The sequence below is a fragment of the Bubalus bubalis genome, chromosome 2 (assembly GCF_019923935.1).
Source record: "Bubalus bubalis isolate 160015118507 breed Murrah chromosome 2, NDDB_SH_1, whole genome shotgun sequence".
NCBI classification, from domain to species: Eukaryota; Metazoa; Chordata; class Mammalia; order Artiodactyla; family Bovidae; genus Bubalus; species Bubalus bubalis.
Window position 1 is genome coordinate 28,440,066 of NC_059158.1, and position 25,462 is coordinate 28,465,527.

Here is a 25,462-nt window from a genome sequence, read left to right on the forward strand (position 1 = left end):
CAGTAGAGGTAGTGAATAGAGTCAAGGGATGTGATCTGATGGACAGAGTACCTGAAGAACTATGAACAGAGGTTTGTAACAATGTACAGGAGGAAGTGACCAAAACCATTCCAAAGAAAAATGCAAAAACGCAAAGTGGTTGTCTGAGGAGGCCTTACAAATAGCTGAGCAAAGAAGAGAAACAAACAGCAAAGAAGGGAAAGACAGACTCAACTGAATGCAGAGTTCCAGAGAATAGTAAGGAGAGATAAGAAAGCCTTAAGTGAACAATGCTAAGAAATAGAGGAAAACAATAGAATGAGAAACACTAGAGATCTCAAGACAATTAGAGATACCAAGGGACCATTTCATGCAATGATGGGCACAATAAAGGATCTAAAAGAAGCATTAGACATTAAGAAGAGGTGGTAAGAATACACAGAAGCCTGTACAAAAAAGGTCTTAATGACCCAGATAACCACAATGGTGTGGTCACTCAACTAGAGCCAGATATCCTGGAGTATGATGTCAAGTAGACCTTAGGAAGTATTACTATAAACAAAGGTAGTGGAGCTGATGGAATTCCAGCTGAGATATTTCAAATCCTAAAAGATGATGCTGTGAAAGTGCTGCATGCAATATGCCAATAAATTTGGAAAACTCAGCAATGGCCATAGCACTGGAAAGGTCAGTTTTCATTTCAACCCCAAAGAAAGGTAATGCCAAAGAATGTTCAAACTACCATACAATTGTGCTCATTTTACATGCCAGCAAGATAATGCTCAAAATCCTTCAACCTAGGCTTCAGCAGTATGTGAACAAAGAACTTTCACATGTACAAGCTAGATTTAGAAAAAGCAGAGGACCAGAGATCAAATTGCCAACATCCATTGGATCATAAAGAAAGGAACAGAATTCCAGAAAAACAGCTACTTTTGCTTCACTGACTACATTAAAGCCTTTGACTGTGTGGATCACAACAAACTGTGGAAAATTCCTAAAGAGATGGCAATACCAGAACACCTTACCTGCCTTCTGAGAAATCTGTATGCAGGTCAAGAAGCAACAGTTAGAACCGGACATAGAACAACGGACTGGTTCCAAATTGGGAAAGGAGTATATTGTCACCCTGTTTATTTAACTTATATGCAGAGTATGTCATGTAAGATGCCAGGCTGGATAAAGCACAAGCTGGAATCAAGATTGCTTAGAGAAGTATCAACTACCTCAGATATACATATGATACCACTCTAACAGCAGACAGCAAAGAGGAACTAAAGAGCCTCTTAATGAGCTTGAAAGAGGAGAGTGAAAAAGCTGGTTTAAAACTCAGCATTCAAAAAACTAAGATCATGGCATCCAGTCCCATCACTTCATGGCATTATAAGGGGAAAAAGTAGAGTGACGGATTTTATTTTCTTGGGCTCCAAAATTAGTGCAGATGATAACTGTAGTTATGAAATTAAAAGACACTTGCTCCTTGGAAGGAAAGCTATGACAAACCTAGACAGCATATTAAAAAGCAGAGAATTTGCCAACAAAGGTCTATATAGTCAAAGGTATGGTTTTTTCCAGTAGTCATATACGATGTGAGACTTGAACCATAAAGAAGGCTAAGAACCAAAGATTTGATGCTTTCAAACTGTGGTGTTGGCGAATACTCTTGAGAATCCCTTGGACTGCAAGGAGAGCAAACCAGTCAATTCTAAAGGAATCAACCCTGAATATTCATTGGAAGGACTGATGCTGAAGCTGAAGCTCCAATACTTTGGCCATTGACGCAAAGAGCCAACTCATTGGAAAAGACCCTGATGCTGGAAAAGATTCAGTGCAGGAGGAGAAGGGAGTGACAGAGAATGAGATGGTTGGATGATATCACAGATTCAATGGACATGAGTTTGAACAAACTCCAGGAGATAGTGAAGGACAGCGAAGCCTGGCATGCTGCAGTCCATGGGGTCACAAAGAGTTAGACATGACTTAATGACTGAACAACAGAGATACAGGGAAGTTAAATCACTTCCTGAAGTCACACACCCAGAAAGTGAGGGGCTGAGCTACACCAGTTTCTCACAGTGAATTGAGAATAATGAAAGTTTGATTATTGGAAAATAATCAAGTTTGTCTTGCCAGATAAGAGAATTTTGAGGAATAAATAAGGTATCTTGTACAAAGGCCCAGCACAGTTTCTGTTAGCAGGAAGGAAAACTTAACATTTATTAAAATCCAATCTGCCTCCTTTCTTTCTCCTTCTCTCCTCCCCTTCAAACTTCTTACTCCTTGTGGCTATGCCTCCAGTGCCCTTCGCAGCCTTTCTTTGGATTTTCTCTCCCTTTCTGGAGGTTCTGACTCCTGCACCACACAGGGAGTGTCAGATGTAGAGACCTCATTATACAGTTAGGCAAAGGGAAGATGATGCTTTGCATTTTGTTTAAACTGTTTATTTTGGCTGTCAACCTTTGATGGCCTTCTTTGCTATGCAAAGAAATGTTCAATAAGACCTGATTGTAACCAATAGCACAGAATCATTAATTTCCGCCTTAGACAGCATTTACATCCCTCTTGCCATGCCTGGCCTATATGCACGGATACAAAAACGCTTTATCTGGTCTGTCTGAACCCTGTAGTTAACCACTAGGATACTCTGGAGAAACAAGTCCAGAGATCCCTATGCAATTCATTGTTGGTTCCTAGGCAGAGGATCCCTCCATGGGTCCTCTATGTTTTTTTAATTCCTGTTTGAAATCCACTTCTCAAAACTATTTAAATACATAGAAGTCCTAACAATGATCAGATTGGCTTCTTCCCTTCCAATAAACATTCTTTTTAATTGGCTTCGGACTCATTTACCATTATCTTTTGAATCAGCTCTTTAATGCAACAGTCAAGAGTGCAATGCTTTTGCTTGTGAACTGCCTGTTTTAGGAAACAATCCTTTGTTCTTTGTGAAAAGCTCACCTCCAGCTCAATATTCTGCCCATCTGAGTTTGGGGAATAGGAGACATTCACTGTTATTTACTGGTCTAATTTTACTGTTTTCTCAGACTTTTAAAATGATTTTTTAAAATCAGTCGATTATACATACCTTTTGTTAATTAATTATTAAAGAGCTATAAATTTATTTTCCCTCTCTTATGAGCTTTTTCTAATTTTACTCTCATATTTTAGAATTACTTGTATTTTCTTTGTTTAATAAAGCAGTATCAAAAACAAGAAAGTACCAATATACAAACAAAAGTTTTTAATCTAGGTCTTTGCCTGAAATGCCCACTTAATGTCTATATACAAAAACATATGCATTTTCCTTTTTCATTTAATACAATTTTCATGTCAATTTTAGTGACAGCATAAAATTCTATTCTGTAATATCATAATTTATTTAATCCACCCCATTTAAAAATATTGTCTGATCCCTAAAACAGTATAATAACAGGCAGTTCTTAATGCTAAAATTTTTCCCTTAACTGTAATTATCCTTTATGACAATCTCAGAGAAATGAGTCATCAGTTTGTTCATTTTTAGGGCTTCCTTACAAATTTTCTAAATTATTTTTTAAGAAAAGTTTATCAATTTCTACTCTCATATCCACTATGGAAGTGCCTGTTTATCTACATTCTAGGCAAAATGGGCATTATTTTTGTTTTTGCCAGGGTTATGCCATTTAAATTGCATTTTATGAATTATTAAAGAGAATCAACAAATTTCCTGTGTTTAACTCTATTACTGCTTACTAAATGATTCATAACAAAGGTGACCTCTTCTTCTGTCACCTCTCTCTCCTCAGTCCCAGAGAATTTTTAGATATGAATTAGTTCCCAAGGTGATACTCTCACCAAAGAATGTTTAAACTGCTAACTATACGAAGACCTTTGTTTTCTGCCAAGTATTTAACTTGCAAACATGATGACTATTGCTTCTTTTCTGATGTAGAAGCAGTTTTACATTTTGGCTTGCCTTTTGGGAAGACTTGGCATACCTAATCTGATTCCCTGTGATAAACTGAGCTTTCTGCCATTCTTTCCTTCCTAATAATGTTCAAAGCCCTCCTTCTGGCTGATACTGCAGAAAGGGTACCACCCACCCCAAGGCCTAGACCCTTCTGCACACTTAGACTTTCTCCTTAATGCAGACTAAACTAAAATCTTTTCCAACTCTGTTATTCCTTTTAGTCCTAGATTTGGTGTTCAGGTGAAACTTGTCTTCAGCATATTTGTAGTTAAGATCAGGATTTCTCAACCTTGGATGTGCTGACACTGAGGACCAGATCATTCTTTGATATGGGTGTGCTTTGGAGGACTTTTAGCAGCACTCCAGGTCTTTATCCACTACTCTAAGATGCTCCTAGTACCCTACCAGGTATGACAACCAAAAATGTCTCCAGATGCTGCCAAATGTCCCTAGGAGGCAAAACCACCCAGTTGACAACCATTAGTCTAGGGGAAGGCACTGGAGACCCACTCCAGTGCTCTTGCCCGGAAAATCCCATGGACGGAGGAGCCTGGTGGGCTGCAGTCCATGCGGTCGCTAGAGTCAGACATGACTGAGCGACTTCACTTTCACTTTTCACTTTCATGCATTGGAGAAGGAAATGGCAACCCACTCCAGTGTTCCTTCCTGAAGAATCCCAGGGATGGGGGAGCCTGGTAGGCTGCTGTCTATGGGGTCGCACAGAGTCGGACACGACTGACATAACTTAGTTGCAGCAGTCTAGGGGATACAGAGCTTCTAACAAGTTAATATCATCTTGGGTTGTACTAAGAAAGACCTGGTGTCCTGCTAAAGGGAGGGGGCACATGTCTTACCACATAAGCTCTTGTCGGAGAACACCTGTGGCGTTGACTCTAATTCTGAGTCACACATTTTAAGATGTGCAAATGAAACAGAGAGCTTCAAAAATAGAGTAATTCAGAAGATGAAAGATGGTCCATATAAGGTCTGGTCAGTGGTCTAAGCTTACTTTGGTTTACTGACGATTCAGAAAGAGCCATTTATTTTGTGTGCCTTTATAAAGAAGAGGCAGGTTAAGATGCTGAAAGGCACACTGCAACTTAAAGAATAAGGTGCCTTAAAAGTTGCTTAATTTCTCATTACTGCAAGTTTAAGCAGATATAGGATTAGAGTGTTGTTGGAAGGAATGAATCTCTGTCCTGGAAAAGATTTGAATCTTATGTCTTGCAAGATTTTTGTATTTCCAAAATCCAAAACATTTCCTTGTATTGAAATCAGACATGTAACCTCTTTTTCAGCATCATAGAGATTTTTGCATACATATTAATATGCAAATATAAGCTGGGTAGCCTCACTACCACCTGTATTTTCCCGCAGGCACTATAAACATCCAAGGCTCCCTGAACAGCAAGTCTCACCCATGTTGCTAAAGGCTGGCCACAGTTCCTGACCTTATATATACTATGGCATTGTAGGAAGCACTTAGCAGGAAATTTTCAACATAACTTAGAAAAGCAAGGTCCCAGAGGAAAGGTGAGTAGACTAACTGGAGTTTCCATCACACATTGGGCAAGTAACTATCCCATTCCTACCTAATGCACCCCAAAATGAGCGCATCAGGCAAGCTTGCTGGAGAGATTACATCTGAAGCCATAAGCTAACATTAACTATACGTTTCTCACTCTCAGTCTAAGTAGACTTTTCAAAAATCTGAAGACAATGCCAAAGAATGCTCAAACTACCACACAATTGCACTCATCTCACATGCTAGTAAAGTTATGCTCAAAATTCTCCAAGCCAGGCTTCAACAATACATGAACTGTGAACTTCCTGATGTTCAAGCTGGTTTTAGAAAAGGCAGAGGAACCAGAAATCAAATTGCCAGCATCTGCTGGATCATTGAAAAAGCAAGAGAGTTCCAGAAAAACATCTATTTCTGCTTTATTGACTATGCCAAAGCTTTTGACTGTGTGAATCACAATAAACTGTGGAAAATTCTGAAAGAGATAGGAATACCAGACCACCTGACCTGCCTCTTGAGAAATCTGTATGCAGGTCAGGAAGCAACAGTTAGTGCTGGTTTCAAACAGGGAAAGGAGTACATCAAGGCTGTATATTGTCACCCTGCTTATTTAACTTCTATGCAGAGTACATCATGAGAAACGCTGGACTGGAGGAAACACAAGCTGGAATCAAGATTGCCGGGAGAAATATCAATAACCTCAGATATGCAGATGACACCACCCTTATGGCAGAAAGTGAAGAGGAACTAAAAAGCCTCTTGATGAAAGTGAAAGAGGAGAGTGAAAAATTTGGCTTAAAGCTCAACATTCAGAAAACTAAGATCATGGCATCCGGTCCTATCATGGGAAATAGATGGGGAAACAGTGGAAACAGTGTCAGACTTTATTTTTTGGGGGCTCCAAAATCACTGCAGATGATGACTGCAGCCATGAAATTAAAAGACGCTTATTCCTTGGAAGGAAAGTTATGACCAACCTAGACAGCATACTCAAAAGCAGAGACATTACTTTACCAACAAAGGTCCATCTAGTCAAGGCTATGGTTTTTCCTGTGGTCACGTATGGATGTGAGAGTTGGACTGTGAAGAAGGCTGAGTGCTGAAGAAGTGATGCTTTTGAGCTGTGGTGTTGGAGAAGACTATTGAGAGTCCCTTGGACTGCAAGGAGATCCAACCAGTCCATTCTGAAGGAGATCAGCCCTGGGATTTCTTTGGAAGGACTGATGCTAAAGCTGAAACTCCAGTACTTTGGCCACCTCATGCAAAGAGTTGAATCATTGGAAAAGACCCTGATGCTGGGAGGGATTGGGGGCAGGAGGAGAAGGGAACAACAGAGGATGAGATGGCTGGATGGCATCACCAACTTGATGGACGTGAGTCTGAGTGAACTCCAGGAGTTGGTGATGGACAGGGAGGCCTGGCGAGCTGCGATTCATGGGGTCGCAAAGAGTCGAACACGACTGAGTGACTGAACTGAACTGAAGAGAAGACAACATAAATGCTAACATTAATATTAAACCTAGCTTCTACTCTTATTAGTTTCACTCCTACTCAAGTATGCACCCATGGTATCTGGGTGTATGTTTTTATATTTTTTCTCTAGCTTTTTAAAAATAAATTTACATCATATTATTTCCAATGGAAGTATAAGTTTCTTGTAAATAATAACTTTTTTGTCTCTATCTTCTGATATCTATGAAACTTTACAGTATTTTTAGTACTGTTTGTGCCCATATTTATCTGTGGATAGAATTTATCACCTCCTCTGAACAATATCTCAAGCAACTAACGCTGGAGGGCACAGGATCAATCCATTCTCTAACAGATAGTATATGCTCACCACCCTCTAACTACTCTGTCTCCAAGAGTCTTCACATCTGAAAGTGTCCATCACAGCTGAGCTGCAAGTATGTCCTCAAAAAGAACTGTTGATCCACACTGACTTCACTTCACTCTGAAATTTTCTTACCTCAACAGTGAGGTCATTCATTTCTTTTTAAAGGATCAAAAGTGGCATGAAGCTGTGAGATGAAATAGTCAGCTGGGTGATTTTTTTTTTTTTTTCTATCATCAGGTAGGCACAGCCTGAAATAAGGAAAACTCCATTAACTCCTGGGTCCCATTTGTTCCGTGCCTTGGCTTCTTAGTAGACTGTGAGGTTCCTAAGTTCAAAACTTTTTTGGTTTAATTGCACACAGTATCTAGTAGAGCATGAGGTACACACAGGCCCTTGGTGCCTTCCACCCTTCACATCCCAAGGATGGCAACTCTGTAAAAGAGATTTTTTTCTCTGTGCCCAATTACCTAGGACAACTGACTCTTCAGGTCAGATGGAGTCACTGGGAGGAATCTAGATGAAGACATCGGGCATTTTGTGCTTTGTCCACCTCTAATACTTTGAACTATAACCTGTGTCTCTAAGTTCAGTCTCTCACTGTATCTAACTCCTCTGCTCTCCCCACCTCTCCTGACAGGCACAGTGGTTAAGATCACTCACTCTGGGGTCAGATGCTGTCTGAGCTCAAATCCCAGCTCAGGTGCTTATTAGTACTTTTGTGGCTTAGGCAAGTTACTCAATATCTCAGTGCTTTAGAATCATCATTTTTTAAAACAATAACAATAATAATGCTTCTTCATGAGGTTGTCATGAGAATTAAATGATTTCATAGGTGTCATTCAGGATGGTGTCTGCCACAAAATAAGCTCTTAATAATGTTACCTCTACCTACTTCTGATGATGTACATGAAAGAATGAAAAGTGAGATGCAATGACTGGATGCTCTCTTATGCCAGTGTTCTCACAAAAAACTTCTGTCTACAGAACTACTCACCCTCCCATCCTAGGGTAATTATGGTGACTAGGATTTTTTTTGCTGCTGCTGCTAAGTTGCTTCAGTCGTATCTGACTCTGTGCAACCCCATAGAAGGCAGCCCACCAGGCTCTGCCGTCCCTGGGACTCTCCAGGCGAGAACACTGGAGTGGGTTGCCATTTCCTTCTCCAATGCATGAAAGTGAAAAGTGAAAGTGAAGTCGCTCAGTCGTGTCCGACTCTTCGCGACCCCATGGACGGAAGCCCACCAGGCTCCTCCATCCATGGGATTTTCCAGGCAAGAGTACTGGAGTGGGGTGCCATCGCCTTCTTTGAGGATTTTTGTTAGGTAGCAATAAAGGTCTGACTGCCTCAGTTTTCTCCCTTCACTACAAAGAAATATTGAGATTAGCTGGGTAGATAGTCTGGATGGCCCGGCGGCGGCTGCAGGAGAGTGGGCAGCGGTGCCCTGGCGCTCAGTAGGAGGCGGCCCAGGCTTCAGGTGGCGGTAGGCCTCGCGGCTGCAGCGGCCCATCCATTGGCTACGAGTGCGTCTGCGCCTGTACGGCGGGTTTCTCTGATACCTCAATTGGTAAAGAATCTGCCTGCAATGCAGGAAACCCCGGAAACCCTGGTTCCATACCTGGGTCGGGAAGATCCCCTGGAGAAAGGATAGGCTACCTACTCCAGTATTCTTGGGCTTCCCTTGTGGCTCACTTGGTAAAGAATCCGCCTGCAATGCAGGAGACCTGGGTTCCATCCTTGGGTTGGGAAGATCCCCTGGAGAAGGGAAAGGCTCCCCACTCCATTATTCTGGCCTGGAGAAGTCCATGGACTGTATAGTTAATGGGGTCACAAAGAATTGGACAGGACTGAGCGACTTTCACTTTCACCTTTTCAGGTAAGGAGGGAGCAAAATACCTGTTAATCAAAGAATAGATACAGTTAACCAAACCAACTTCCCTGCAAAATTCACGAAGAAGGGCTAAGACTTGATGCCTACATGTGCTTGATCTTGAAACCTGTGTATGGACCACTAAACAATGGCCTTTCTTGGAATTGCTGACCTTCTCAATCCATTCTTTTAAGGAGAAGGACAAGGTAATGACAAAGGAGCCTGCTTCCTGCCTCCCATTTCTGTCTGATCTCTTTTATTTTGAGGGGAGGCAGTTCATAAGCTGCTTGTCTTTTTTTTCTTTAAGGTTGAGTTCTTCCCTTCAGTCTTTTCTGGTAGAGGGCAGAGTTCCTTCCCAAGTCAATGGGGGTCCTTAGACCCACTAGGAGGGGAAGGAGGAGAAGGAATGAGAACTGCGAAAAACTACCCTTAGAATCATCAAATACAATTCTAACTGAATGACCTGAACTATCAGTTTTAAGGGGCAACTGATGAGGTTAGGTATGGAGGTTGAGAAATGCGATCATCACTGAAGGATTAAAATAAATAGTGCAATGAACCTTCGTCCTTCTCTCCCCATGGCTCGACACCCGCCCGCCTCTTGATAAATACACAAATCTACATGGGTGCACACCATTTCAGAAGGTAATTATCCAAACTGTCTAGAACAAACAAAACAAGCACAAATGTTATGTCCATGTTTAATGAAGACTTTGGAGTGGCTCAGTGAAGTGAAACCCATTCTGCTCCGGTCATGCCTTCCCATCCCTGACCCCTCACACAAGCAGCCAATAAGGGGACTCATTTGAAATTCAGAGGCTCCGAGGCTGGGATTTAATAACAAAACTGGCACCTGTCACTTTTTTCTATATATCGGCTGCACTCTACTGATTTAACCATTAAAAACAACTCATCTGGGGGAAAATATAAAGCGACTGCCAAGGAATATTTACTCTTCAGGCCTCACATGGCCCCTCAATAAGTCGTGAGGTGTGTGTTACTAATTGCAAGGAAAAACACTTTCCAAGAAGTCATTCATGTGGTTTAATTTCCATTACCCCATTCTATTTTTATTTGCCTGCCTTAATCGCATGCTAACTGGGCATGCTTCTTTGCATACACAGCTATTTTTCTGTGATGAAGCTAAAAAAAAACCACCAAACAAAAATACACGTGTGTATGTGCATGTGTGCACGCATGTGCGTGTGTGTGTGTGTTCTCATGTTTCTGAACTGAGAGAGAATGCAAATACAGCCTAGCCAAAAATTATTTCTTGAAATGCTGATATATAGTATAATGTGAAGAAGATATTGTTTAGCCTCATTGATATAAACAGGCAAAATGAATGTAAAGCAAAAATCCATTTTGGAGTCTGACTTACCTAGATGTAGCTATATATTCCTGAAATAGACTAAATACAAAATAGTCCTGGAAAGGCAAGTTATTGCATTTTTTATGATCATAAGAAGTTTTTAAAACGTATCCAAGTGACAGAAACAAAGAATCACCACCTGCACCATGAAACTCTCTGCTTAGAATATAATAGAACAAGAAGAGTGGTCCTAGTATTCTCACTTTTAAGAGTATCTGCTTTCAAGATACCTCACTTTCCTAATTTGAGATCCTTCTGCAACCAATCTCCTAGCAAAACAAACTTGAAAGAAATCAGGTTGGACTAGTCCTCACTATACTCAGTAGGGTCACTTTCTGAGAGATCTGTCATCTATACAAGCTCATATATTTTTAAAATTCTGGTCTAGCTTTAAGTCTCTGACTCCTTTAGATGGTAGAACTAATTTGCCAATGCTAGACATTCATGAGCTAACAGGTTTATAAAACATATATAAGCCAGGATCAGGAGTAAATACAGTAGAATTACTTCCATAGAAAAATCTGAATTGGATGATTGCATCCCCAGAATTTCTGAATGATTCAGTTAATAAAGCAACTTTTAGTGGTCTCTTCTATAGCAAAATTGAATACATGTAAAGCTCAACTTATGAAATAAATAAGGAATAATTTCACTTATGCTTCTAATCCAAACTAAGAAGTACTGTTTTGGCTTTTTTCTCCTTTCTTGACATCAACATCTAGGTTACAATGAAAGTGATCCATTCTTTGTGATATTATGCTTGGCCTTTTATACAGTAAGATTTTATACAGCAATAAGATTACAAAAATAAGAAAATTAATTTAGAGCTTCCCAGTTGGTGCTAGTGGTAAAGAACCTGCCTGTCATTGCAGGAGACAAAAGAGACACAGGTTTGATCCCTGGGTCAGGAAGATCCCCTGGAGAAGGAAATGGCAATCCACTCCAGTATCCTTGCCTGGAGAATCCCATGGACAGAGGAGCTTGTCAGGGTACAGTTCATGGGGTCGCAAAGAATAGGATGACTGAAGCGACTTAGCACAAACACACAAACACAAGACATGAATAATTCTTTTGTGATTTAAATACTTCACAACGTTCTTTACCCATCCTTTAGAAGCAGTGTTAGGAACTGTGTTGCAGTTACTACCTTACAGTGATAGGGAAGGGACCCGTTATGTCTTCTATACTTTATGACCAAGAAAGTGGCTTTTTTGAGTGAAGAGTTGCCTGCTTTCTAGATCAGTCTAAGCTCCTTGTTTGTGAAAAAATAAGTTTCAGGTGAACCTTCCTACAGGTAGAGGACAGCCTTCCATTGGGGCAAGGATATATGCTCTTAAATGTTCATAACAGAATGTCAACTGTGGCCTGCTCATGCATCTAGATCTTTGTTTAATCAATGACCCAGAATATAAACACTTTAGGCAGTTTTCATAAAATCCAGACTTTAATTGCCTTTGATCCTGTACTTGCTACAACCATGTTTGGAGACAACTAATCTTTAGGAAATACAGTGTAATTAACATGTTAACATTCTCTTCCTTTAGGATCTCTGAGATCCATACCTATGTTAGTTAAATCATCAGAAAGAATGCTATTCAGCTGTATTATCTGAGATATTGACAAAAGAATTTCACTAACATAAGTAATAATGTTATACCTTCCTTTTTATAGAAATCACAGAATAAAGGTATCAGTAAGGAATATGTTAGGAGATTATAACAAGATGTGAGAAATAAACTTAGGTGCCTCCCTCTTGATATGGCGCCAAAGACAGGGAGCTATGCATAACAATAGGGATTTATTCATGGAAATGGTTATTTGTTTAGATGTTATGGATATGAGGACAGGAATAGAGATAAGAGCAGAATTAGAGAGCTAGAGAGATCTATCCATCTATGACAGCAAGGGAAATAAGAAGGCATGCCATTTTGGGGCAAGAAATGTTCAAGTATTCTTGAAACACTAAAAGATCAGATTGAGCTACTAGGGACAAAGCAACCAAATTATCCACAAGAACATGTCTGCTGAAGTAGAGGAGGTGCTGAGAATGCTTCATTCTGAGGCAACAGAGACAGGAAGTGGAAAAGAGCTCCAGAGCAATCATCAGAGTCACTGTTTGAGAAAATGTATTCACAACCTCTGGGCCTCCTAGCTTTGATTTTCTTACAGCATGTCCTAAGTAGGTCCCAGTACAGCATGTACTCCCAGGCAAAGCTGTGAGTCTGGCTACTAAGGGAAGAGAAGAACCATAAGGAGTTGGTGCCATCTAGAAGGAAGAGGGAAACGCTTTACCCAGAAGATAAGCTACAGGCACACTTGTCCTCTTCCCCAACAGTCATCCAAAAGTAAAATCTTAAGTAAGAATGAGCGTGCGTGAATAGTCAAAGAAACATAACACAAATGCAAAGATGACAGCAGAGAGGAAAGAATAACTAGATATTCAAGTTCAACCAACACTTTGAAAGATAAATACCAGACTAAATCAAGCAAAGAACTAATACTTGAGAAAAGACACTTAACTGAAAAAACTTTTAAATAAGTCTTAGAGAATCTCATAGAATTAAAAAAAAAAAAACTATATCATCTATTAAAAAAGCACAACTACGTGTCCTGGAATAAGTGAATAAACCTCTGAACTTTAAATATACCAAAGTGTATAGAGTAAATGGCAGAAGGGACACAATAAAGTTAGGAAGGGTTAGGAGAATAATATATGAAGAGTGTCAGAGAATTCTCCCCAAAAAGTTACTGAACAACAAAGAGATTAAAAAAAACATTAAATAGAAATAAACACACATTGAGACTGTGTCTAGACGGAGGCCGACACCTATTTAAAATAGTTCTAAAGATGCCAGAGAGAAGGAAAAGAGTGAACAAGATAAACATATAAGCAATGGAAGAAAACTTCCCAGAGTTAAAGATAAATAAGGTGGCATATTGAAAGATTCCATGGTGAGTAGATTCAGTTTCCAAAGGGGTGAGCATATAGCTATCCTATCCTAAGTTCACTTTTGTGAAATGTCACAAGCATTATTACAAAATCACAAAATGTTTTGAAAAAAAATATTGCCCACAAAGCCAAAAGAATCAGATTGGCATCAGACATTCTGTTGACAATACTGGGTGATGGAAGACAATGAAACCATATCCTCAAGTTCAGAGATAAAATTAATTTGGGAATTTCACACCCAGTCAAGCTAGCATTCATGTGCAAGAGCAAACATTTATTTTAATTGAAGTATAGTTAACTTACTATGTTAGTTTCACATATATAACATGATTGATATTTTTATAGATTATACTTCATATAAAGTTATTATAAAATATTGGCTATCTTCCCTACACATCCTTATTTCTTATTTATTTTATACTAGTAGTTAGTACTTCTTACGGAGAAGGCAATGGCACCCCACTCCAGTACTTTTGCCTGGAAAATCCCATGGACGGAGGAGCCTTGTGGGCTGCGGTCCATGGGGTCGCTAGAGTCGGACACGACTGAGCAACTTCACTTTCACTTTTCACTTTCATGCATCGGAGAAGGAAATGGCAACCCACTCCAGTGTTCTTGCCTGGAGAATCCCAGGGACGGGGGAGCCTGGTGGGCTGCTGTCTGTGGGGTCGCACAGAGTTGGACACGACTGAAGCGACTTAGCAGCAGCAGCAGCAGTACTTCTTAATACCCTTCACCTAGCTTGCCCCCTCCCAACCCTCTCCACTAGTAAACACAAACAAGTGGTTACTAGTATTTGAGTCTGCTTCATTTTTTAATATTCCTTTGTTTTATTTTCTAGATTCCAAATATAAGTGAAAACATACAGTATTTGTCTCTCTCTGTCTGACATTTCACCAAGCATATCCTCCAGGACAAATTGTAAAATCAACTATAACCACAATAAACGGTAAGGGGTAGAAATGAGGAAGGATGTTTTAGATACAGGACATTTACAGTTAAATCTGAATACTTACAGATGCATAACATAAAGGAATAATTTAAAATTAAAATCTCAAGTGATCTCAATACAGGAGATGCTGAGGAGGAGTGAAAATGAAAATATGCTAAGCTTTTTGTCATCTTCAGAGGAACAAAACATACTGATCATCCCCAAACAATGGCCACAAAGTTTAAATGCATAGGCTAAAATTTAGCCAGAATTTTAGAAATAGAAGGAAATGAGATAAATAAAAATAATTCAATCCGTTCATATAAGACAGTGTCAGGAAAGAACAAGGAAGGAAGAGAAGGGAAAAGAGTAAAGAGAGAAGGAAACACAGCTAGTAAACACACAGCGAGGATGACAAGGTCAAGTCCAAGCCCCGCTGTAACCACTCTCATCCGAGCTTATTAAATTCTTCTATTAAAAGAGAAACTCAGGCTTGGTAGAAAAAAAAAAATAATAATAATAACACCATACTCTGGTGGCTCAGTGGTAAAGAATCTACCTGCAATGCAAGAGACGCGGGTTCAATCCCTGGGTTGGGAAGACACCCTGAAGGAGGAAATGGCAACCCACTCCAGTATTCTCGCCAGGAAAATCCCATGGACTGTGAGGTCACAAAGAGTCAGGCACAGCTAAAGCGACTGAGCACACACACACACACAGCTTACAGAAAGTATACACAAAACAAACTGATGTAACAACTTAAAATATAAAGGAGTAAAAAGTAACTCAAAGTTAGAACACACATGAATAAGCTAAAATATCTGCACCACACACAAAGAAAAACATTTATTATCCCTAGAACCTGCTAGTCAGAAGGAAAAAGAGGAGAAACCAACCAATGGAAAGCAGGCCAAATATGTGAATAGTGTGCCTGAAAGCGCTCACGAGTGAAGATAAGCAGCCTCACCTGCGGTAAGGATTGGGCAAGATTTAAAACTGGGTATGATTTACACCCGTCAAACTGGTAAAGTATAAACATTCACAAAAGAATAATAGTGAACAACCTAAATGCTATTCAAGTTGGGAGCTATTAAATGAATTACAGAATATCTATTCTAAGAAATCATTGTAAAAAAGTGTTGTACACCTCTACATAGTGACATGGTAAAAATCTCTAAAAAATACCTGCTAAGCCAAAAAATCATGTATTAGAAGGTAGTATGATTCAACTTTTGTTAAGAAAAATCTGTGTATATGGGTGTATATGTGAATGTAGACATATGTATACATAAATAAATAGAAAAAGAACTATAAGGAAATAAACTGATAACAACATTCCTTCTGAGGAACTATACATGAACTTCTAGAATTACACAGGGATAAATTATGTAAAACCGTGGTTGCAGACATGTACAGCTTTATCTCTTATTCATTTAGCAAACATTTGCTGAGCATCTCTCATATTCAGACTCTATGATGCATACGGATTGCAAAAATAAGTCAGTTTCTACCTCCCCATAGAAGGAAAAGGTAGACTCTGCATTCAAACAAGTTTATCAGGGTGGGGTTGACAGAAACTGACCCTAAATGAAAACAGTGGAATGACATGATGAGGTTTAGGTAAAGTGGGTGGTGGCCTTATCCCAATGCAAATTTTGAACCAAAACCAGCTTATCTCTTATAACAAAGACACTGACACATATATGTATGCACACCCACGAAGATGCAGTGCTGAAACCTTCAATTCTGGTATTTCTTCTTTCTTTTACTCATAAATCCTAAGTCAGAACGCCTGGAGAACAAGGTAATGCCTTCTGACTTCTGATTATGACAAATAATCACACACACACAATAAAATTATATTATTTTCTTTACTGAAACATGTTCTTTTGGCTTTTCCATAATCTGGTTTCCCCACTTAAAAATCCACATATACTCCCACTGTTTGCGCTGTGCTGCTTGTCGTTCGGAGAAAGATAACCTGTAAGTGTGAGAGCCATCCAGCCTCTCATCCAGGGGTCTCGGGTATCCAGGGGTTACATCTGGAGAAGGAATAAAGCTGCATTGGTAAGGCTGCAGAGCACTTAATTTATGGCAGAAGGGAGAGCTAAAGCCATGGAGAATACAAGTGAAAATCAGAAAATAATACAGTAGAATACATACCTTCGTTTAGCTCCTAAGGCTCTAATACTGTGTTGAAGTTACATGATCTTGTATTTATACACTATTTGGGTTTAAAGTTGGTATATTATAATGAATAATTTAATAAAGCTACAGCCTAAATGCAAAGGGAGGAGGAAAAACCAAAATGTAATTATAACCTTGTGAAATGCTTTCCACAACAGCAAGAAGTCTTAAGGGCAAGTGGATTTAATAGATTCAATGACTAGCATATCATAATAATTCAAATTTTATTTTCTTTCTTCTGCTTTTCCAAGCTCAAAAATAATGCTTGTTGTTTCATTAAATATCGTGAACACTGAATTCTGATGGTAGAATAATATTGTAAATTTGAGTTGAAGATTTATTTTTACTATTAGTCTTTACATATATCAATGTATAGTTCTCCAAATTAAGACCTTCCATTATCTACAGCTGACTATGTAATAAGAGCCACTAAAAAGTAAAAATTATAAATTTAATAAAAGCATATCATAATTACCTGGCACAGTCCCGCAACTGAGTGTTTTGGGTACTTAATTTTGTTAAGTAAGGAATTAAGCCCTGTTAGTTTCAACCTATTTGGAAAATCTTTTAAAAGTACACCCATCCGTCCTCCTTCTTAATAAGTGGAATTAAATTTCTTGCCAATTATGAGCAATATTTGTTAAATGTGCCATGGTTGGAAAAACCACAGTTGGCAAGACCAGGGCTCATTAAAAAAAAAAATAGGAGGTTAGGATTAAAACATTAAGGTTAACATTGAATGCATATGTATGTATTTTAAAAAGAAAACAAATTCTCCAAAGTAAATGTATACCAAAAACCCTCCCAGAATTGCCAGAGAGCTCCTTTCATAAATTGCTTTCTTATGTAATTCAAAAAACATTCCTTTTTGGAGATTCTCTCTCCTAAAAACCACACCTCTTTTAAAATGTTTCCATCCAGTTCCTAATAACTTGCAATTTTAAATCATTTATGCTTTGCATTCTTCTTGTTTCAGCTTTTCAAGTATCAGCAATGTCTTTTGTGACCACTTGACCTTTTCCCAAACTGTCAAAATGCCCAGATGATGCCCAATTAGATGTACAAAAAAAGGAAATGTATTTCTGCATTTGACCTTCACTTCTATTTCGAGCCCACACAGATAGGAACTCAATTTCAGTCAACTGGGGATTCTACCCTCTTTTTGTCTTGGAGTCATGTAAAAGTTCAGAAGCATTCTAAGGTGCATCTGATCCCTGGTATATCTTCATTAAACATGGGCTTACTCTCACACAGCCACATCTCCATTTTTTATGAAGCTATCCATCTATACAGGTCCCCCTACATCCTTCCTTGTTTCAGAGACTGTGGTCTCTTCAAGGGCCACTCTGGGATACTTGGAAAATCTTCAGCTTGGAAAGTGCAGGAAACCTTCTTCCTGGTGCTCCCACACACCTTAAAACATTCTTCTGATCTGTCTACCATCCCAGCTTGGAGGATTTAGAGAAATTCTCATTCTCTAAACTCCAGGAACAGTAGTTAAGTTGGAGGTGAGTTATGTTTTAGATGCCCGTGGAAGAGACAAGTATTTAACAGGAAATTGGGAGGGCTCAAGAGAGTGATCTGAGCTGGGGGATATGTGATTGCCAGCCTGCTGTTAAATCTTATGGATGGATGAGACTTCACAGGGAATGAAAAGAGAGGAGCAATAAATAGGAAAATGAAGAATTGTAATACAACATTGGAAGCATATCAACAGATACACAGTGCTGAGGAGTACCCCAAGAAAGACTGCACTTGGTGGAGTTATGAACATTTAAACGACCTGTCAGCTGGAATCACCTGCCTTACTCACTAATGTTTTCATTCACCTCTTCAAACCAGTATGTAGAAGTGCTACCATGGTTAAGGCATTTCACTGGAGTTGGGGTTACAGTGATGAAGAAGGCAGATGGGGCCCCACTTTCACAGCTTATGGGCAAAGCAACCTCATGATATAAACTCTGTATTTCCTACCTGCTCTCAGACAAAGGGGTAATTATTTAAGTTTGTATCTTTTCAATATATGGATATTAAATGAGAATGAATGGAATAAACACTTGAGATACTTGTTCATTAGTGAAGTACGTGGGCTGTAATACAGAGATCTGGATTTATTTAGGTTGTCCAGAGACTGTTTTATGTCTACACTCTTCAGTTCAGTTCAGTTCAGTCCCTCAGTCGTGTCCGACTCTGCGACCCCATGAACCGCAGCACGCCAGGCTTCCCTGTCCATCACCAACTCCTGGATGTCCATGTTCAATCCATGTCCATTGTGTCGGTGATGCCATCCAACCATCGCATCCTCTGTCGTCCCCTTCTTCTCCTGCCCTCAATCTTTCCCAGCATCAGGGTCTTTTCAAATGAGTCAGCTCTCCGCATCAGGTGGCCAAAGTATTGGAGTCTCAGCTTCAACATCAGTCCTTCCAATGAACACCCAGGACTGATCTTTAGGATAAACTGGTTGCATCTCCTTGCAGTCCAAGGGACTCTCAAGAGTCTTCTCCAACACCACAGTTCAAAAGCATCAATTCTTCTGCACTCAGCTTTCTTTATAGTCCAACTCTCACAGCCATACATGACTACTGGAAAAACCATAGCCTTGACTAGATGGACCTTTGTTGGCAAAGTAATGTCTCTGATTTTGAATATGCTATCTAGTTTGGTCATAACTTTCCTTCCAAGGAGCAAGTGTCTTTTAATTTCATGGCTGCAGTCACCATCCAACTCTGATTTTGGAGCCCAGAAAAATAAAGTCAGCTGCTGTTTCCACTGTTTCCCCATCTATTTGCCATGAAGTGATGGGACTGGATGCCATGATCTTAGTTTTCTGAATGTTGAGCTTTAAGCCAACTTTTTCACTCTCTTCTTTCACTTTCATCAAGAGGGTCTTTAGTTCTTCTTCACTTTCTGCCATAAGGGTGGTGTCATCTTCACCCTTATTGATATTTCTCCTGGCAGTCTTGATTCTAGCTTGTGCTTCCTCCAGCCCAGCGTTTCTCATGATGTACTCTGCATAGAAGTTAAATAAGCAGGGTGACAATATACAGCCTTGACGTACTCCTTTTCCTATTTGGAACCAGTCTGTTGTTCCATGTCCAGTTCTAACTGTTGCTTCCTGACCTGTATACAGGTTTCTCAAGAGGCCAGTCTGGTGGTCTGGTATTTCCATCTCTTTCAGAATTTTCCACAGTTTATTGTGATCCACACAGTCAAAGGCTTTGGCATAGTCAATAAAGCAGAAATAGATGTTTTTCTGGAACTCTCTTGCTTTTTTGATGATCCAGCAGATGTTGGCAATTTGATCTCTGGTTCCTCTATCTTTTCTAAAACCAGCTTGAACATCTGAAAGTTCATGGTTCACATATTGCTGAAGCCTGGCTTGGAGAATTTTGAGCATTACTTTACTAGAGTGTGAGATGAGTGCAATTGTCTACACTCTTAGCTATCCTCTAGATGTAAAGACTGTGTTTGGACATTCACAAAGAGCCACTACTCCCTAAGTCCAGTCTAATTCCTCTACAATCAATGACTTCATCCATTTCTGTCTCATAGAATCCAAGCAATTGCAAAAATTTGGCAAAGATACTGATTTCATGAAATTGATCAGAGACATGAAAGAAAAGGGGCTTCCCAGGTAACGCTAGTGGTAAAGAATCTGTCTGCCAATGCAGAAAATGCAAGAGACAGGGGTTTGATCCCTGGGTCAAGAAGATCCCCTAGAGAAGGAAATGGCACACCACTCCAGTATTCTTGCCTGGAAAATTCCATGGACAGAGGAGCCTGGTGGGCTATAGTCCAAAGGGCCGCAAAGAGTCATACACGATTGAGCACGTGCACATGCGCGCGCACACACACACACACACACACACAAAGGAATGATATAAAATTCAAGGACTTCCCTTGTGATCCAGTGCTTGAGACTCTGTGCTTCCGTTGCAGGGGCCATTGGTTTGATCCCTGGTAGGGAAACTAAGATCCTGCATAGCGTGCTCCCCTTTAAAAAACTATAAAATGGAGATATATGTTTAAATTTCTAGTTATACTTTTATCAGCAATTTGAAGGTATTATCCCACTGGCTCAAATGGTAAAGTCTGCCTGCAGTGTGGGAGACATGGGTTCAATACCTGGGTCAAGAAGATCCCTTGGAGAAGGAAATGGCATCCCACTCCAGTATTCTGGCCTGGAAAATCCCATGGATGGAGGAGCCTGGCCGGCTACAGTCCATTGGGTTACAAAGAGTTGGATACAACTGAGCGACTTCACATTCCACTGTTCTGGCTTCCATTTGTTATTATTAACAAACCAACTGTCAAATCAGTTTTCAATTAACCAATGAAGGATAATCTACTTTGAAGTTGCTTTCTTTGGGGTTTTTTGTTTGTTCTTCAGCTTAATTGTGCATTTCACTTTATGATTCATTGAATTTGAATCTGAGGATTGTCCATCATCAATTCTTGAAAAATCCCACAATTTTCTCTTAAAATATTGCCTCTCTGTCATTCTCTTATATCTCATGGATGTTAGTTTGACTTTTCACCTTATTCTCCACTCATAAATTTTGTATCATTTTATCTTTCTGTTCTAAATTCATGTGATTTCTTCATTTATACCTTTGTATAACTAACTTGTTTTGTAGCATGATCTAATCCAGAGATCAGCAAATTATGACCCAAATCCAGACCACAACCTATATTTGTATAGCTTGAGAGATAAGAAAGGTTTCACATTTTTGAAAGATTATTAAAAACAGAAGAAAATTATGAGACAAAGGGCAATAACAGCAAAGGGAGTACGAGTCAAAAAGACAAGAAAATTTTGGTCCTTTACAGAAAATATTTGCTGACCCATCATTTAATCTGCTATTGAAAATTTCCACAGAATATTTGATTTCTCTTACCTTTTTTATTTGGTTCTTTTTCAAATTGTCATTTTCTTTAACTCTTGCTTCTGATACATATTGTTGATTTATTTTTATATGTCTAATAATTTTTAATATTATATATCCTAAAATTTCAATATCTGAAGACTTTTGAGTCTGAGGTTTGATTCACTGCTTGTCATTTCTGTTGACTCTCACTCATGTGTTTTTTTTTTTCTTTTTTCCTTATGGTTTTGTTATTCTTTCATTGTGAGTTCTTAACCATTGATACACTATCTCAGGCAAATCTTTTCTGTGCTGATTTTGAAGTTATCATTTCTCAATCTTTATATATATATATATATATTACTTATAATACAGGGGTATTACTCTGCTAAATATATGAGTTTGGCTTTTTGTCATAGTCCACATTAAGGAGCTCTCCAGGGGAGTCTAGAAGACTGGAGGAAGGAAATAAAACCTGCCAGCCACTCTTTTGAGTGTTGTCCCAGAATGGGCACTTAGTTTGATAGCAGAGTGATTCTTCTAGCTTCTTTTGGCATTCCCAGAAATCATCCACCCCCCTGCTTCAGAAGTATTGCTCCATCAGGACAGTGCCCCCCACTCAGAAGTCTGAGTACTAGCTCTATTGGGCCCCTTCAGAGCTCCTGAGTAAGTGGAATACTCTTTTCAGAAGTCTGAATCCCAATCTGTATTGCCTCTGAATTCACTAAGTTTATTGCTTCTAGTAATTCCAATATCTTCACTCTGTGCCCCCAGGGCTAGGAATGGTAGCTGATTTCTATAGTTCTTATATCTTTGTTACCTCAGTGTTTCTACTTTGCTTTTTTCAGTCCTCCAACCCTTGTTTAGCAATTTCCTATATTAAATTCTCTCTGTTGACATATCTGTTTCTGTTCTCCTGACCACAACATCTCTGTGAATGTGTTCAGTTAATACTTGCCTACAGTAATTCCCAAATGACTAAAAGATCATAGAAGGGATAAGCTGGGCTGGGCAGTATAGCTGCACTAGATGATTTCCTCTAATGTTTGTTCTGATTAGTCAGTGAGTGTCAAAGATACAATGGCTGTTAAAGAGTTTGAATTTCAACCAGGCCTGTGCCTGTACACATGAGATCATCTCTTTGACATTTAGTGTTGCTGATACCCGAAACTTAATTTGTATATGTTTCATTTTCTTATAAATGCTTCTGCCAGACAAAAGCCTGCTATAGTAATGTTAAAGATCAACCAAGAAAATTTGTGGCTCGACTTTCTTTAATTTGCTACTGTATAATGCAGACCAAAGGAAGGTACCCAACCAGTCATTGTGCTATTTGCTTAATTTCAGTTTTTTCTCTTTAACCTTTCTTTCTTTCTTTCTTTTTGGCTATGCCGCAGGGCTTGCAGGATCTTAGTTCCCTGACCAGGGATTGAATCCAAGCCCAAGGCAGTGAAAGCAGAGTCCTAACCACTGGACCATCGGGGAATTCCCCCCATGCCAGTTGTATTGTTTTATTTGAACATGAACATCTTTTTCTGCACCAAATATTGAGCCTCTGTTTCTAACTTATCAAATAAGCTCAACTACATCCATGTCCCAGATAATTATGTTCCTTGGGGAGCTGATATGGACTTCCCTGGTGGTGTTGATGGAGCTCAAGGGAATGGTGGGAAAGCATGGTATCAGGAGTGTGGAAATGTGATTAAGATATATCTTTATGGTCATAAAGATCATGTTAAATTGAATGTATTTGGGTTTTTATGGGACTTCCCTGGTGGCTCAGACAGTAAAGCGTCTGTCTACAATGTGAGAGACCTGGGTTCGATCCCTGGGTTGGAAAGAGTCCCTGGAGAAGGAAACGGCAACCCACTCCAGTACTCCTGTCTTGAAAATCCCATCAATGGAGGAGCTTGGTGCAGGCTACTATCCATGGGGTTGCAAAGAGTCGGGCACGACTGAGTGACTTCGAAGTTACTTTGTGGGTTCATATAGGCCCAGGGCTAATCTAAACTCATTTTCTCAACAAGAGCCCAGTTGGAAATGTTCAGTATTGACTAAATTTATGAAACTTTACATTAGTCAATAGAAAATCTTCCGAAGAAAAAAGTGTATACAGCTTCTATAGACTTGATATCTACATGAACTGTGATTGCTTTTGTCCTAGATCACTTCCCAACACAATGTTTCTCACACTGACATCTGCAAGCCACCTAGAGCATGGCCACCTAAAGCAACTAAAGTAAAAAACGCTGCTGACTCAGATTTGATGGGAATGGGTTCCAGGAATGTGAAATAATATTTGGGAGCCATTTTATTGCTAGGAGTTGATAATATCCTTGTAGTTGAATACATAATAATCGACAACATGTATGAGCATGTATCATGTACCAGTTTTAAGTATTTCACATGTGCTTCAAATTATTTAAATTTCAGGAAAATTCTGTTATTATCTTCATTGTAGGAATTAGAAATAGAGGCATAGCACATTATATAATTTGAATAAAACTGCACAGTTTCATAATTGGTAGATGCAGGACTTATACTGATATAGTCTGACTCTATCACTCCACTTAACTACACTATGTTGCCTGTGTGGTAACCATCAAGGCTCACACAAGGCAATTATTCCCCTTTCTGAAATCTCAAAGTTCCAAAGAATCATCAAAATTTGAGCACCAAATTTTATACACGAGAAATACAAAATCCTTAGGCCCAAAACTTCTTACTCATACCTAAAAACAAAGAAACCTACCTACACTTTCACAAAGAATTAATAGAGCCCTTTATTCATGTTTCTTCAGTGAAATATTTTTATATCAATGAACTAATCAATAACAGTTGAATTAAATTTACCTGGAAATACATCCAAGCTTATTTATCATTTTCTTTCAAGGAAAACACATCTGGTATTTCTCTATGCCAAGAAAGTTTGGGAAATATTTGAACTGCTCTGAATACTCAAAACAATTCCATATCTCAGTGTATCTCACAGGTGTTTAATTTGTAAGATGCAGAGAGAATACCATAGTACTGTGATAACACAGGGGTGTTTTACAATAAAAAGCAACAATATAGACAGAATGTTAGAGGACTGAGAGGGAAATTTTTTTCAAAAAATAGGAGAAAAATTATATGTGATTCCTTTTAATACACTTGAATGTGTTTTATGGGGAGGAGACAAATATTGTAGAAAATCACCTGTCAAACAGCTAATATCTTTTAATAGCAAATTATTAAAAGGTGCTTTATTGAATTTACAAATTGAAATTAAGTGTTTTGTTTTATTGTACTTATTCTATGATTTCTATGAGTATGGAGGTTAGCAAAATATATTAGTTAGAGTGATAATCTTTTTTTGAAAGTACTGATGCAGGGAGATAAACTTTGTTGAGAAGATACTGATCTATCTTTTGGTGATCAGTGAAGGAGGGAGATTATTTAAAGAGTCTTTTGATATAGTAGTATTTCATAATGAGAAATAAATAAACAAACAGTAAGGGAGAATAGAGATTAGAAGTGCCAACAGGGGCACGGGAACACGACGGCTCAGAGCATATGCCGTGAAGCCATCTAGAAATGGATTTGAATCCTGCATCCATGACTGACAATGTGAACCCTGACTGGTTTTATGAGTACCTTAGAGACATTACTTTGCCAACAAAGGTTCGTCTAGTCAAGGCTATGGTTTTTCCTGTGGTCATGTATGGATGTGAGAGTTGGACTGTGAAGAAGGCTGAGCACCGAAGAATTGATGCTTTTGAACTGTGGTGTTGGAGAAGACTCTTGAGAGTCCTTTGGACTGCAAGGAGATCCAACCAGTCCATTCTGAAGGAGATCAGCCCTGGGATTTCTTTGGAAGGAATGATGCTAAAGCTGAAACTCCAGTACTTTGGCCACCTCATGTGAAGAGTCGACTCATTGGAAAAGACTCTGATGCTGGGAGGGATTGGGGGCAGGAGGAGAAGGGGACAACAGAGGATGAGATGGCTGGATGGCATCACC

The 25,462-nt window shown here is 39.2% G+C and overlaps 2 long non-coding RNA genes across 2 annotated transcripts in view; one reads left to right on the forward strand and one right to left on the reverse strand.

The window, feature by feature from the left end:
- The window catches only part of LOC123329687, a 140,320-nt gene that overhangs the window by 78,930 nt on the left and 35,928 nt on the right, over positions 1-25,462 (forward strand). The window lies entirely within an intron of this gene.
- Positions 16,269-25,462, reverse strand: part of LOC123329686 — a 34,889-nt gene continuing 25,695 nt past the window's right edge. The window contains exon 3 of the long non-coding RNA XR_006545204.1: positions 16,269-16,450. This is a non-coding gene — a long non-coding RNA (uncharacterized LOC123329686). The remainder of the gene's footprint in view (positions 16,451-25,462) is intronic.